Source organism: Fukomys damarensis, unplaced genomic scaffold (assembly GCF_012274545.1).
Source record: "Fukomys damarensis isolate Sample0158 unplaced genomic scaffold, DMR_v1.0_HiC HiC_scaffold_19, whole genome shotgun sequence".
Taxonomy (NCBI): domain Eukaryota; kingdom Metazoa; phylum Chordata; class Mammalia; order Rodentia; family Bathyergidae; genus Fukomys; species Fukomys damarensis.
Genome location: NW_022900931.1, coordinates 31,512,473 through 31,525,985, shown reverse-complemented (window position 1 = coordinate 31,525,985; position 13,513 = coordinate 31,512,473). Strand labels below are relative to the sequence as shown.

At 45.5% G+C, this 13,513-nt stretch overlaps 1 long non-coding RNA gene across 1 annotated transcript; it reads right to left on the bottom strand.

Annotated features, from left to right (window-relative positions):
* Positions 1 to 1,143: 1,143 nt before the first annotated feature.
* Positions 1,144 to 4,444, bottom strand: LOC104874776. Its single transcript, XR_783867.1, has 3 exons — positions 4,354 to 4,444; positions 2,449 to 2,539; positions 1,144 to 1,594 (listed from the first exon to the last, which is right to left on the bottom strand). It is a non-coding gene; the product is annotated as an uncharacterized LOC104874776 (long non-coding RNA).
* Positions 4,445 to 13,513: the final 9,069 nt, after the last annotated feature.

Here is a 13,513-nt window from a genome sequence, read left to right as displayed (position 1 = left end):
TAGCTCAGTGGTTCTGCCACCTGCTTTACAAGCCCAAGGACCCAAGTTTGATCCCTGGTACAAAACAAAACCCCAACCAAATTGGACCAGTGAGGTGCAAACCCCTTAGGCGGGGTGCAGCTGGATCCCCGGCTTCCTGACACCTGCCTCCGGGAGACCGCCTTTCTGATGCAGCTGTTCTGGGGAGGCCTGAGAAGACCCTCCTGTGGCCTGAATGTCCCCACCAACTCTAGCTGGCCTTTAACCCCACTGTGCGGTCTGAAGAGGTGAGTAGGTGGGACTGCTGGGAGGGGACCAGATCGCCAGTGCTCTGAGATGGATTTGGCCCTTGTGGACTAATGGACTCTTGAGGAGTGGCTCCTACATAAGTGAGCTTTCTCTGCCAGGCTCGTCTGTCTCACCATAGCTGTCCTCTGCTGTGTCTCAGTGAAGCAAGAAGGTCCTCAGTCTTGAACTTGCTGACCTTGAGAGCTGTCGGCCTCGCAATCTTTATTCCTTAAAGATTATTCACTGTGTGGTATCTCTGGTTTTTAGCCATTGAAAACAATCTAAGATGGACCAGTGATGATTTGAAGGTCTGGTCCAGTGTGGAGATAAAACCCCAACCATTTACTCCTACAACAGTTACAACAGCACTGGAACCTAGAACAAAAGGGAAAGGAAATCGAGCCAGTATTCAAGCAGGATACTGTCATCTCAGCCTGCTTGAAATGCCTGCTTCTCTGTTCTGCCCTCTGCCTTCCCCCAAGAGGCCAAGGCCATCTTCAGTGCCTGGAAGGACCATCAGCCATATTCAGACAGCACAAAACCCAAACCTAGGGCAGGAGAGGGAAAGACACAATTCCCTCTTCCTCGGGTCCAAGATTCGCTCACTCCATTTCCGGTGATCATTAATTCATTCCTTTACCTGAGTATTTTCTGAGCCATGGGCCAGACATTTGGAGGAGGCCAGTGGTGAGTGATGGAGGTGCACTGCCTCTGCCACACTGGGCCACGCTTTGGTGATGTCTGGGCTCCTCTGTGAGTCCAGCAGGATGGACGTGCACACATGTGTGCTGACTTCATACACGCTAGGCAAGTGTTCCGCCACTGAGCTGCACCCCGGCCCCAGTAATTTTGATGTTTCTACAAAAGTTTCTCTTCTACTCACTTCAGTTTTTGCCGAAAGGCTCAAATACTGTTTAATCTTCAGAAACAACCCAGGGGCCACTTCTGTTGAGGCTGAGGTGGGGTGACAGGCACCTCTGGATAGCTGGAGTTCCCTTAGTTCTAAGTGTCACAGCACAGTGGACCAAAGACACTTTCTGAGTTCTTTAAAAGCATGTTTTGAGATCTTTCGTTGCGATGCACTGGGCTCTGGGGTCCTAGCGGCACCATGACCATACTCTCTGGGTGTCTTGAGGCACCCAAGGAATCCCTTTGGCCCTGGGAAGCTCGTATTGGATGTGCAGTGCCTTAGGGTGTTGAAGGGTCGCCGCTACTGCCCAGCAAGTCAAGGATGCCTGATCAAGGCCAAGACCAAGGACCGGTTGCCAGTTCAAGAAGCAGATATTTAGCGCATGGCCAGACCCAACCTGACAGGGCCATCAGGAGGCTGCAGAGGGACATGCAATACAAGAGGTCTGGCTTCTTCCATCCAAACTGTCCTCACCCCTGCTCCTCCCCAGAGAAGCCCCTCAAAGTCCTATCTGTACTTGGTCGCCTCCCAACCTCACTTCCCCACCACATGGACGCCACAGGTCACAGTTCGCCCCTGCTCCCATCAAACTGAAAGAACAGAGTGCTGGACACCATTGCATTCCATTTCTAAAAAGTTTCCCCTAACAGTTCCTGTAGGTTTAAGATAGATCCAAGCCTTTATTTTTCTGTGCATCTAGAGTGTACTGTGTTTCATTCTCTGACTGCCAAGGGGGTAACTCCCAATTGAGTTACTAATTACTATTTTTATTGCATTTAAGATGCTTTATAAATGTTTTGGTGATTTGTTTTGCCTGGTAATTAGATGTTGTGAATACATTTTAAAAGTTTTAATGCAATCTTGTGATTTTCTTTAACAATTGCATTGAAGGATAAAAGATCAAAAAGCCGGGCACAATGGTGTGCCTATTGTCCCAGCTACTCAGAGTAGATTCTGAGAGAATCACTTGAGTCCAGGAGTGAGGAGCCAGCAATATAGTGAGACATTATCTCAACAAACAAACAAAGAACAGAGACTGGGGAGGTAGTTCAGGGGTAGAGCAGTTGCCTAGCATGGAGCGGCCCTGAGTTCAATGAGCAGCTCTATAAAAAGCTGACAAGATAAAAATGTGGAATGCAGTGGTTCTCAAGCTGTGTTCTAGGAACTTCTGGGAGTTGCTAAGACTCTTTCAGGGAGACTGTGGGTCACAAATTATTTTCCTAATAGTACTAGGACAGTGTCATGCACTCTCCCACTACATTAAAACTCACATAGCCGCAATGGAGGGTAAGACTGTGGTGTCTCAGCATAAATCACTGCAGCAGTACCAAACTTCACCAGGAGTCCTCAAGCTTTTCATCACTACAAATTTAAAGAGGGTAAACCTCACTTGAAGATGCCTTAGACAAAGCAGATCGTATCATGAGTTTTATTACATCTTGAACATCGAGTATCAGAGAAGATCCATTAAAAAAGCAGGAAAGACCAGTAGACTGTAAAGTAACAGGGTGAGTAGTTCATTTAAATGGTTTGGGACTCCACATTGAACTAACCCTTAAGAAACAACTATTTGTTGAAATTGTAATGAAGAAGATATCTGTAATTTTATCAGTGATCACTAGAGAAATATTTAATATATGTGTGTGTGTAAAATGTGGAAAACAGTGCAAAATTTTGTAGAAAAGCACCACTCAAGGCTATAGCAGTGCAAACAATGAATCTGTTTAACAACAATGCAATGTCACATTTCCACAAAATTTATCAAAAAGAGGCAAAAGCAAGTGTCATGAAATAGGATCCTTTTCAAACTTGTATGAAAAGAAAAGGGTTTCACTGAGCCAAGAGATAGCACTGACTCCTTTAGTGGCAGTGAAAGTGGTCCTATACAATAACACTCTTCTCATCTCCTTCACACCAGCCCTGAAGGGTTTCAAAGGTAAGTGAAAGTTAATATGTTTATTTTCTTTATATTTTGTATTTTCTTTATTATTTTGTATTATATCATGGCATCATAATCATTTTTATATGAATATTTTGGGGTTGTGAAATGAACCACCTTAGCTTCCATTATTTCTTAGGGGAAAACTTACTTTGATATACAAATGCTTTGGATTACAAGCATGTTTCTGGAATAAATTATGCTCACAAACCAAGGTGTTACTGTATAGGAATTTACAAGGCAGGCTTACCATGGCTACCTACGGAGTCAGGCATGGACAAGTGCCAAGGGGCTGTCAGTGAGATAGAGATCTAAGGGATCCAGTCAAAGGTGAAAGACCTGGAGCTCACCGTGGAGTCCCATGAGTCTGGACCAGGGAACCAAAGGGTCTGTGCAGGAGACTGGAGCGCCTTGGAAGAAACTGAAGTGAGCCTTCCTACTTCTTTCCTTTTATATCCCATCCAGGTATACGCCTATCGCATGGTGCCACTCACACGCAGGGTGAGTGTTCCCCCTTCAGTGAGTCTGTTCAGTCGCTCCCAGGAAGAACCATGCCCAGCCAGTCAGTTGGGCATTTCTTACTCAAGTTGACACAACAGTTAACCTTCCTAACAATTATTTGTGAAAGCTACTGAAATGTCATTTCCCTTTCCATCCAATTTACCAGACATGGAAATGTCATTGTTTTCTATTAAGCCAGCCACTAAAGAGATTTGCAAACTGTGGGAGACACCCCTGTTGCTTATGCCTAAAGCAGGCTGTAAAGTGTTAACTCCACAATGGTCTTGTTTGTAGAAGTGAGTCTGCCAAAGCTTACATGACTCATAGGAGCATTGCGGATGGCATGTGGGTCACTACCAACCCCTCTGCCAGTGGCCACAGCAAAGGCCAGAGAAACAGCCTGTGAAGATGTGGGGCTTAAAATGAGATAACGTAGCAGCTGAGGTCAGGGAGACTCGCACCCAAATTCCATTTCCAGGATTAAAACCTTCTTAACTGAAAAGACAGGCTAATCATTAACGACACCTATATCTGGTCTGTTCTGTTCCAAACACAGAATGCTTTATCTCTTCTTTTACAAGCCTTGCCTGTGTCAGCAGCTTATCCCTAGAAACCACATGCAGCACCCCCACCCCAACTCAACAAATGATTGTGTCACCAATAAATATCAGTGGTTCCAGCTCATCAGGGTCTTTGTTTGTTCAAGCATTGGCCGTCCCAGTTCCCCATTTCTCACCTTAATTCTGTCTCTGAGTCTTCTTCTCACCTTGCATCATAGTGCCAAGCAGGAGGAGATTGAGATCCACTGCAGGGGTCTCTAATAGCAAACATACACACCGATGTTACTCTTCTAATTTTTTTTTTCAGAATGTAACTTTCTTATTTAGAAATGCTAAAATGTTTAAAAGGTAACATCCACTGTTATCATAGTTGTTTTTTTAAAACTTCTCACTTTTAATTTTTAATATGGTGACTACCCAGATATATAATCTGTATAAGAGGGCAGGGGTGTGGGGAAAAAAAATGAGAACCAAGATCTGTCATGTAAAGGTACAAGATCTGAATGATAAATGTAACTGTACTGCATACTTAAAAAGTACCAATAAACTCGATGAGAAAAAAAAAATAACCTGTATAAACCAAGGTTCTTGCACTCTGGGTGGCCGAGGCAGGAGAACTGCAAGTCTAAACCTAGCCTGAAAAATTTAGCAACTTAAAGAAACCCTGTCTCAAAATAAAGCATATCAAAATGGCTCAGGACGTAGCTTGATGCAAAGTCCTTGCGTTCAGTCACTGCCACTGGAAAAGAAAATCTCTCTTTGGGTACTCAACAATTTTAGTATAGAGGAATCATAGGCTTTTCAGGGTGAAATGTCTCATTGGACTCATGAGAAGCAGAAATCTTGGAACTGTTCATAATGAGAAGACTCCATCTTAACTACTGAAAGCCAGAATGATACCCACATCCTCACAGTGACTGCCAGAAGCCCACCAGGCCAGTCTGGAATGGGAATTTGAGACCAAACAATGAAATGTCACCAGCTTGTTGACATTATCATGGTTGCTCTGAATTGTTGGGACAGTCCTATACTATTCTTGGAGCCACATTTCCTAATTTTTACTTAATGCCAAGAACAGCTGGTTCTGGACTATTTTCCGATGTGTTTAGTCTTCTGCAGGAAGTTTTACCAGCCTCTGCTATGTATGGAAATATCACGTGAGGTGGGCAGCATGTTCTAGGGAGTCAAAATAGATACTTAACTTCCTTTCTTCCAAGATTTATACCTCCAGCGGACTTTAACTAGTGCCCATAAAATTTGGGCCCAGAAAAGGCTTTCATAGTCTTTCAAATCAGACACTAAGATAACCAAGGTTGTCAGGAAACAGGAGCTATCACGAGACTCCTTACTTTTGCTTCAGGTGCTACATTAGCTGTATATCAGTCAGCCTTCTGTTACTTTGACAAATGCCTGATGTAATCAACCTACAAGGAAGAAAGTATTTTTGGCTCATGGTTTCAGTCAGTGGTCGCATGGCCACATTGCAGCACAGCACCTCACAGCGGAAGTGTATGACGGGGAGCACTGCTCACCTTACGGCAGCCAGAAACCAGAAAGTGAGAAAGAGAGTCAAGAGTCCAGGGTTTCAATAACCCCTCGAAGAACACACCCCTCAGTGACCTTCCTCCCTCCCATTAGCCATTCCTCCCAGTAGTGCCACAGGCTGAAGACCAGTCCTTGATTGTGTGGGCTTTAAGGGTAAATTATAGGAGCAAAGCACAGCAGTGTCAGGAATCAACAATTTTTAATGTGTGGTCCTGGACCACAGCCTCAACTTCACCTAGGAATTGGTAGAAATGCAAATTCTAGGGTCCCAGCCCAGCCCTACTGAACCAGAAGCTCTTCTGAGGAGGAAGCATCAGTCTGTACTTCAATAAACCCAAGGTATCACTGATGAGGCTCAAGTTGGAAGCTCACTACTGTAGACCAGAGGTGCTAGCTCAGACCTTCCCATCTGCCATTTTGGAATACATTGTCCCTCTCCAAATCAGGCTTTTTGGCCTCGACCATCTCTCCCACTTGAAACTGGCACAGAACCTCATCTCCACCTGGCAGAAACCACCTTCCCAAAATGAAATGTGAGCAAACAAGAAGTAAGCTATCAAGCTTCATTAAAGAGACAGAATCCTCCAATGCAGAGCTATTGCCCAGGGCCTGACTTACGTAGCCTCATGTGTTATCTCTGATATTTCCCATCAAATTCCACTTCTTTCGTGGATCCATCTCTTTTTGGAAACATTTACCTTTAATCTCTTTTTTGTTCGTGTTTAACTACAGGAAACATTCCTAACTGGGCGAGTGAGGGGCTTTCTCCTGTGCCCTCCTTTCCCCTGCCCAATTTTAGAGCAAGAGTTAGTGGACAGATCCTTTCACACTCACTCCCTAGAGCTTCCAAGCAAAGAGGCATCACTGGCGGGGCTCCCATGCCTGGCACTACACTGTCAGCACTTGCCCAGCGCTCCTGGGAATAATTCATCTTTCTAACCAGAACTGCTAAGCCTGGCCAGCTGCATAAAAATATGTCCAGCCAGCCCAATTTATTTCCTTTACTGGAAGAAATAATTCATATTTGGGATTCTTCTGATGAGGACTCAGATCTCACTCCTCCTGGAAGCTCGGCACCTACCCTAAAAGCCAAGTAGAAGCAGCAGTGTTCGTCCCCGACCCCACCCCACCACACTGCAGGGGACACAGAGGCAGCCCTGTTGGGGACATCAGAGCTACCTTCGGATGTGGGCTGCTGCCCATCTGTCCACAGTACCAAGAAAGGCAAAAGGGAGACTCAAATTTGGAGATGACAGAAACAAGACTTTCTTGTAGTATTGCCAATAATTGCCACTTTTGTTTTGTCTGTTTCCATTAAATATGTAATATAATGGCCAGGATGATCTTAGCAGCAGAAGCACCATTTGTTGTTGTTGTTGTTGTTGTTGTTGTTGTTCCAAGGATGGAACTCAGGACCTTGCCCTTGCCAGGCAGGGGCGGCACTGCTGAGCTACATCCCAGAAGCACCATTTCTGAATGTCAAAATATGCACACAATCACCACTTTCAGGTTTCATGTCTGCCTATCACCAAAATACCTACAAGAAAGAATATATTGATAGATATCATTTTTCTGGTGTGTTCTTGATCTGGGTAAACTAGGATATGTGCAGAACTTTGGAAGGAAATTCAATTAAAAAAACAATAAAGCAATCTGGCTTTTCTAATGTGACACCTCAAGGAGCAAAGTGTTGATCAGTTGGACATAAGGACTTGAGTGCTTTTGGCGTGCATTCACCTGTTGAACTTGTACAGCACACACCAAGTCACCAGTCACCAAATCCTAAGGAGGAAGAGGTCATCAAAGGTCTCCTCTGTTATGCCTCTACTTGTTGGCAATATCACCCTATATCAGAAGGAACATTGTGTTCTTAAATATTTCTAGAGAAAGATTGCATTCCTCATCTCCTCCCTCTGACTTTGGAGAAAATTCAGCAGGTTCACTGCCTTTTGTGGTACAACTTTTATGGGCTGATTGCTTGTGTCCCCATTCCTATGTTGAAGCCCTGCCATCACCACCACTTACTCAGATAAAAGACTCACAGAGATGTACCTGAGTCTAAGTAAAGTCTTCAAAGAGGGACCCAAACCCAAAAGGGCTTGCATGAAGAGACATCAGAGTGCCCTAACTGACCCCCTCCTCCTCTCTCCTCCACACACACACACACAGAAGTCATGTGAGCACAGAGCAGCCGTTCACAAGCCAAAGAGAGAGCCCTCACCAGAAAATGGATCCTGCCAAAACCTGATCTTAAGACTTTCCAGTTGCCAGACTATGAAAAATATATTTCTGTTCTTTAAGTCACCCAGTGTGTGGGATGTGTTACAACAGCCCTATAACACCAAGACAATTGCTTATCCCACAGGGTAAGGTTGGGTCATCCAGCGCTCTTGGTAACATGAAGCAAAACCCAGCTCCAGCTCTTTGAAGCAATAAGAGCCATAAGAGGATATTACTTAGAGTTCTCAAAACTGGTGCAAAGTGGTAAAATATAGATTTAAGACAGCACAGCAAGAACCTAAAAGATCTAGAGGGAAGGGTCCTAAAATAAGGCAGTAGTACAGCATGATCAGACATCACTGTGACAAGGACGGGCACAACTGTGACAAATCTGATTTTGGACACTCCTCTCCTGTGTCATGTGCACAGAGTTCAAAGTCTCAAGAGCAAGCATCTAATCAATCAAGCTTAGCTTGCCTGCCTACCAACCTCCCCGCAGCTAGAGGCAGATGGAGACAGTATTAGGCTCCCTCCCTTGGTTTCCACAGTGGAGGAAAGGCAGGAATGACCTCCACAGGAGGATGTAATTTCCAACGGGAAACTGGATGACTGTTAAGAAAAAAAACAGATCTACTGTGGCCCATGAAAGTAAGACAAAAGCTTTTCTCCCAAGGGGTACAGGTATTGAATACTGTGATTACAGCCAAACATGGCACATACACCATGGTATGAGCACAGGAGCCTTTGCAAGGACCCAGGGATTATTCATAGGGCATAGCTGTGGTCTCCTCAGGCTTGCTTTCCATGAACTTTGATTGCCATATTTCCTTGTTCCCCATTTCTCAAGCAGCGAACGAATGGACATCCCTCCTAACATAAAACCCTGAGTTGTGAACACTGGTGAGTGTTGTACCTGGGCTGATTTCCCACTGTCCCATCTCTGGGCTTGGCTTTCTGACAAGTCACCTATCAGCCTGGACCCTGGTGTGGGTGAGCGGAGCGTCCTGAGCTGTAGGAGTAAGGAATGATGTGTGGCCGCGGCTGACCAGCCCACCACAGAAGAAGCTGGCTGACACACCCCTGCTGAACCCTCCCCACCTGACTCCACGTCACACGAGGAGGATCCCTGGACCGCAGCAGAGGACACAGTGTCCCCCATCTCTCCATGACCGAGTGATAGGCGTGAGCTGAGACCCACTTCCTACGAGATGTACCATTTCTTGGAAAGAAAGAAAGCTGTCAGGCTATGGGACAGTTTTCTTATCATGCAGAATTTTTATCTTATGTATACTGAATGAGCCATTTTAGTCTTTTGAGGCATAAGGTTTATAATATATCACTTTTGTGTGCATATAAAATGGAAAAGATAAGAGAAATAAACCATGGGCTTCCTCACATGCGTACTCAGGGTAACTGACAGCTGTATTTTGCTGCCTATACAGTCTTCTGTGCCCCGGGGGTTTTCATGAAACCGGCTTTCTCAAACCCAACAAAGAGCTGAATGCCATCATCGCTAAGCTTCTGAACTGGCTCTGCCATGATTTAGAATTTTCCCTCTTTCATGTCTACATCAGGAATTGTTAGAGCATCAGATTCTCCGCTTTCCTCTCCCTTCCTCCCCACAAGTCAGTCATCCTCCTGAAGTTGGGAGTGTCTCATGATTGTCCCCAGAACTTCTCTTGGGGCCTTCTCCAGGCAGCTGCTGCCCCTCCTATAGATTTGAATGATGACATTTTTTTTCCCCCAGATATGTAGTTCAGGCTGTCCTTGAAGTCACTGTGTAGCTCAGGCTGGCCTCAAACCCATAGCGATCCTCCTGACTCAGCCTCTCAAGTGCTGAGATCACAGGCGTGCGCCACCACACCCGGCAGGATGCTGACATGATGAGTGAAAGTAAGATGTGTGCAAATTTCAGAAAAAATAAATGTAAAAATAAATAAATAAAAATTTAAAATTCATTAAATGTGAGATATAAAAGTTGCTTTTTCAACTTAGAAACATTGCAAAATGAGTAGAGAATTCTCAGTGTTGCCTTATCGCAGTTATTGTCAAACCAAAAGTAGGCAGTAGGGATCCACAGCGTTGGGTGGCGCCATTTTACTTAGAATCTGCACTACTGAGCACCAGCTAACAGGAGATGTCTCAGACACTCGCCTCTCCATCGCTAGCTGGATGCCCTTCTCTGTTCCGGAGTCTAACACTGTCCTTCCCCCACGTCCTCCCCAAGCTCGAGCTCTACCTTGAGGGGAACAAGAGTGGACTTGAGGATGGAGTGAGGGTGCCTTGGCTGGAAAAGCTGGGCAGGCGGCCTGCGGATGTCAGTGGTGCTGGGACTGTAAGAAGACCACATTCAGGGTCTAAAAGGTAAAGTTCAGGGTTAGGCTAGGTATGACATCTGAAGATTCCTTTTCATGGATGGAGGATAGGTTATGAGCCAAGACCAAATGTAGACAGTTAGCATTGGCCAAGAACACCTGGGAGTCCAGAAAGTTAGAAAAATTAAGCCACAGGCGGCACTGATTATCTGAGCACAGTGCATCAGTGAGTCTTGGTTAACGACTCCATCTGTGCCTCCCACCAGAGCAGGGCATGGGCTGGCTAGATTGAAAGAAATGGCCTGTAGATAAACTATCCCTGAAAGAGATGACAAGAGTGGGCCAGTGGTAGAGGATGATTATGCCTAGGGCGCATGTGGGGTTGACACAGAACCTGCTACTCTTTGAGTCTCTTGGCAACTCAGAAGGATTTCATGACCATATTCAACTGTCACCCATAATCGTCCAGGCGGACAGCCTGAGTCCATGTATAGAAGCTTCTGTGGATGGATTTTCATTTAATGTTGCTGAACCTAATCAAAGATTATGACAACTTGAAACAAAAATGAACCTTTCTTTAACACCCGGGCACCCTACCTCTGCTCACCCAGCTGGAGCTTCCTGCTAAACGATCCTTGAGGATCTGGAGGTCCTGGCCAACTGCCAAAATAATTGGCTCATAATGGTGGCTTAATGACAAAGAGGAAATGTCTTATGGACTGCTGGGGAGGCAAAACCTGTCCAAAGAACACAGCTTTGTGTTACTGTAGCCACGGGGAACAACTGGGCTAGAGATTCTTTTATTTTCCATTGTGAATATTCCAACACTGACAAGCCCGTCAGGAAATCCTGGGCCCTGTGTGTACACATATACATCCCTACTGCCGGTGCTGTTCAGTCCTAGTCAAGACTTACATCATTGAAGAGCTTATCCACAATGGAGAAGAAGAAAAACAAAACCCAGGTTGCAAATCCTCTGCCCAAATTTTGACATCATTTCCCAGCACTCCTCTGGAGAAAGGATACTTTGGAAATCTTTTGCACAAGCAGCAACTCACAGGAAGCTGGCTTGTATTTGAGGGATTGGTCTATTTTCATACTTTAGGTCATTTTGGTTACACTTTTGGTCTAATAAAAAAAGTAAAGATTTTTTTTTTAAATCTGAGAGTAAATCTTTTTCAGAATTTAAAGACAAAGGACACAGCGTGCTGTTAGCACTGTTAAAGAAAAATTATGGGAGGCCGTTCTTCTAGACTGAACTCCAGCTTCAGCCTCCAAAACCAGGCCAAAGCAAAATGGAGCCACTTGCACAAAGGACAATGTCACCAAACTAAAACTTTAAGGAAGCAGACAGTTCCCAAAGCAGACCAGTTTTTCCCTAAATACAAGAGGTTCCAGTTTACCTAAGTCAGTGAAATAACCTTAACCTTTACCCACCCAAAAGTAACTGAACTAACTTGATGTTCACTGTGTTAGTCAACTTCCTAACACTGTGGCAAAGTACCTGAGATGATAAACTTCCAAAGAGGAAAAGTTTATTTCGGCTCATGGGTTCAGAGGTTTCCGTCCGTAATCAGTTAGTCCCTAGGGCGGTTAGGGTAGATGTCAACTCAGTGGCCTTGGGACCTCTCGGTAGACTACACTTCTGGGTTGTCTGGGTAGGCCATGGAGATGTGGCCGTGGGTACTACATATGGTCCCTTGGCCCTTCCTCTCTGGCATTGTTCCCCTGCTCTGTTTTCCAACTAAGCACCTTCGTTCTGCCCCATCCTTCTGCCGTGATGCTTCTGCCGCAGAGTCAGCCAACCCTGGACTGAATCCCCAGAAACCGTGAGCCAAATTAAACCTCTCTCTCTTGAAGTTGAGCACAAGAGGTATTGTGTCCAGCAGCAAGAAAGCTAATACAGCCCCGTTGCTTTACCTTGTCAGTGAGGCAGCACATGACAGCAGAGAGCATGTGGTGGGCCCATCCCCATGTCATCATGGCCGGGAAGCAGAGAGAAGGCCACGCCCAATGACAGAAAGACCTCCCTTGGCTCCACCTCTTAAAGGTTCCACCACCTCCCCACAGCACCACAGTCCTTAACAGGTGGGCCTTTGGGGGACACTTGTGCAAATCACTGCATTAGCCAACGCAGGTACTTTTCTTATTGTTCTCTTTCTGATTCCCATCTCACAAACCCACCGTTCTGCCACTGAGAGTGCGAGGGCCCACCACTTTGTAGAACGGAGGCTGCCTCAATGCGTAAGTTGCAAATAAAGACTAATTCTGTCTAGAATAAATGGGTTGTAATTTTAACTTTTAATATAAATGAGTCTTTTCTAAACGCTTGTGAAATGAACGAGTTTATAACCAGAAACATCAAAAGCTTATTTTATCCCAGCCTAGAATAACCTGCATGACTTTGTTAATGATTGCCTTGGTTTTATTCCCTTTGCCAAATGGAATCATCACTTCCTTAGCCTAAGACCATCTTAGCAGACTGGAGTGAGGGATCCTCCCACTGGCCTTGAAGAAGTGAGCTGCCCAGTTTTCAGGGGCCACGAGAATGAGGATATGGGCTCCTCCAGGAGTTTAGAATGGCCTAGCTCACAACCAGTGAGAAAATGGGAACGCTGCTCCCATAACCTCAAAAATAACTAAACAATGAATAACTGAATTCAATGTGAGCTTGGAAGAGCACCCAGAGATCCAAAAGGAATGCACCCCTGGCTGATGTCTTGACAGAGCGTATTTCTGATGGAGCATATCACATGGAGTTGATTTTGTTCATAAATATTGCCACACCATCACTCTCATTGTGGTTTTTTTGTTTTTTGTTTTTTGAGACAGGGTCTCACTATGTAGTTGAGACTGACCTGGAACTCACTATGTAGCCCAGGCTGGTCTCGGACTCACAGAGATCCTCCTGCCTCAGCCTCCTGAATGCTTTACATGCATGAGCCCCCATGCCCGGTGATCACTCTCATTGTGAAGGGCAGTCTTGACTGTCAGTTCGATTGGCTTGAGAGGTGCCTGGGCGTGTCTGGATGGGTCAGGTGTGTGGGTTGCGGACATCTGCTGCCCGGCCTCTCCTCCTGCTCTCTCTCTTCCTCTCCTCCCTGGCTGCATGAGTCAAGAAGCTGTCCTCTGCCAGGCCCTTCTGCCATTACATTCCCACACTGGAGCCGGCGGATCACGGGTGGGGAAGGGGACTGCACACCTGCCGTGATGAACCGTGTTGGAGAACGGCCGGTGTCCCCTCAGCAGCACTTGT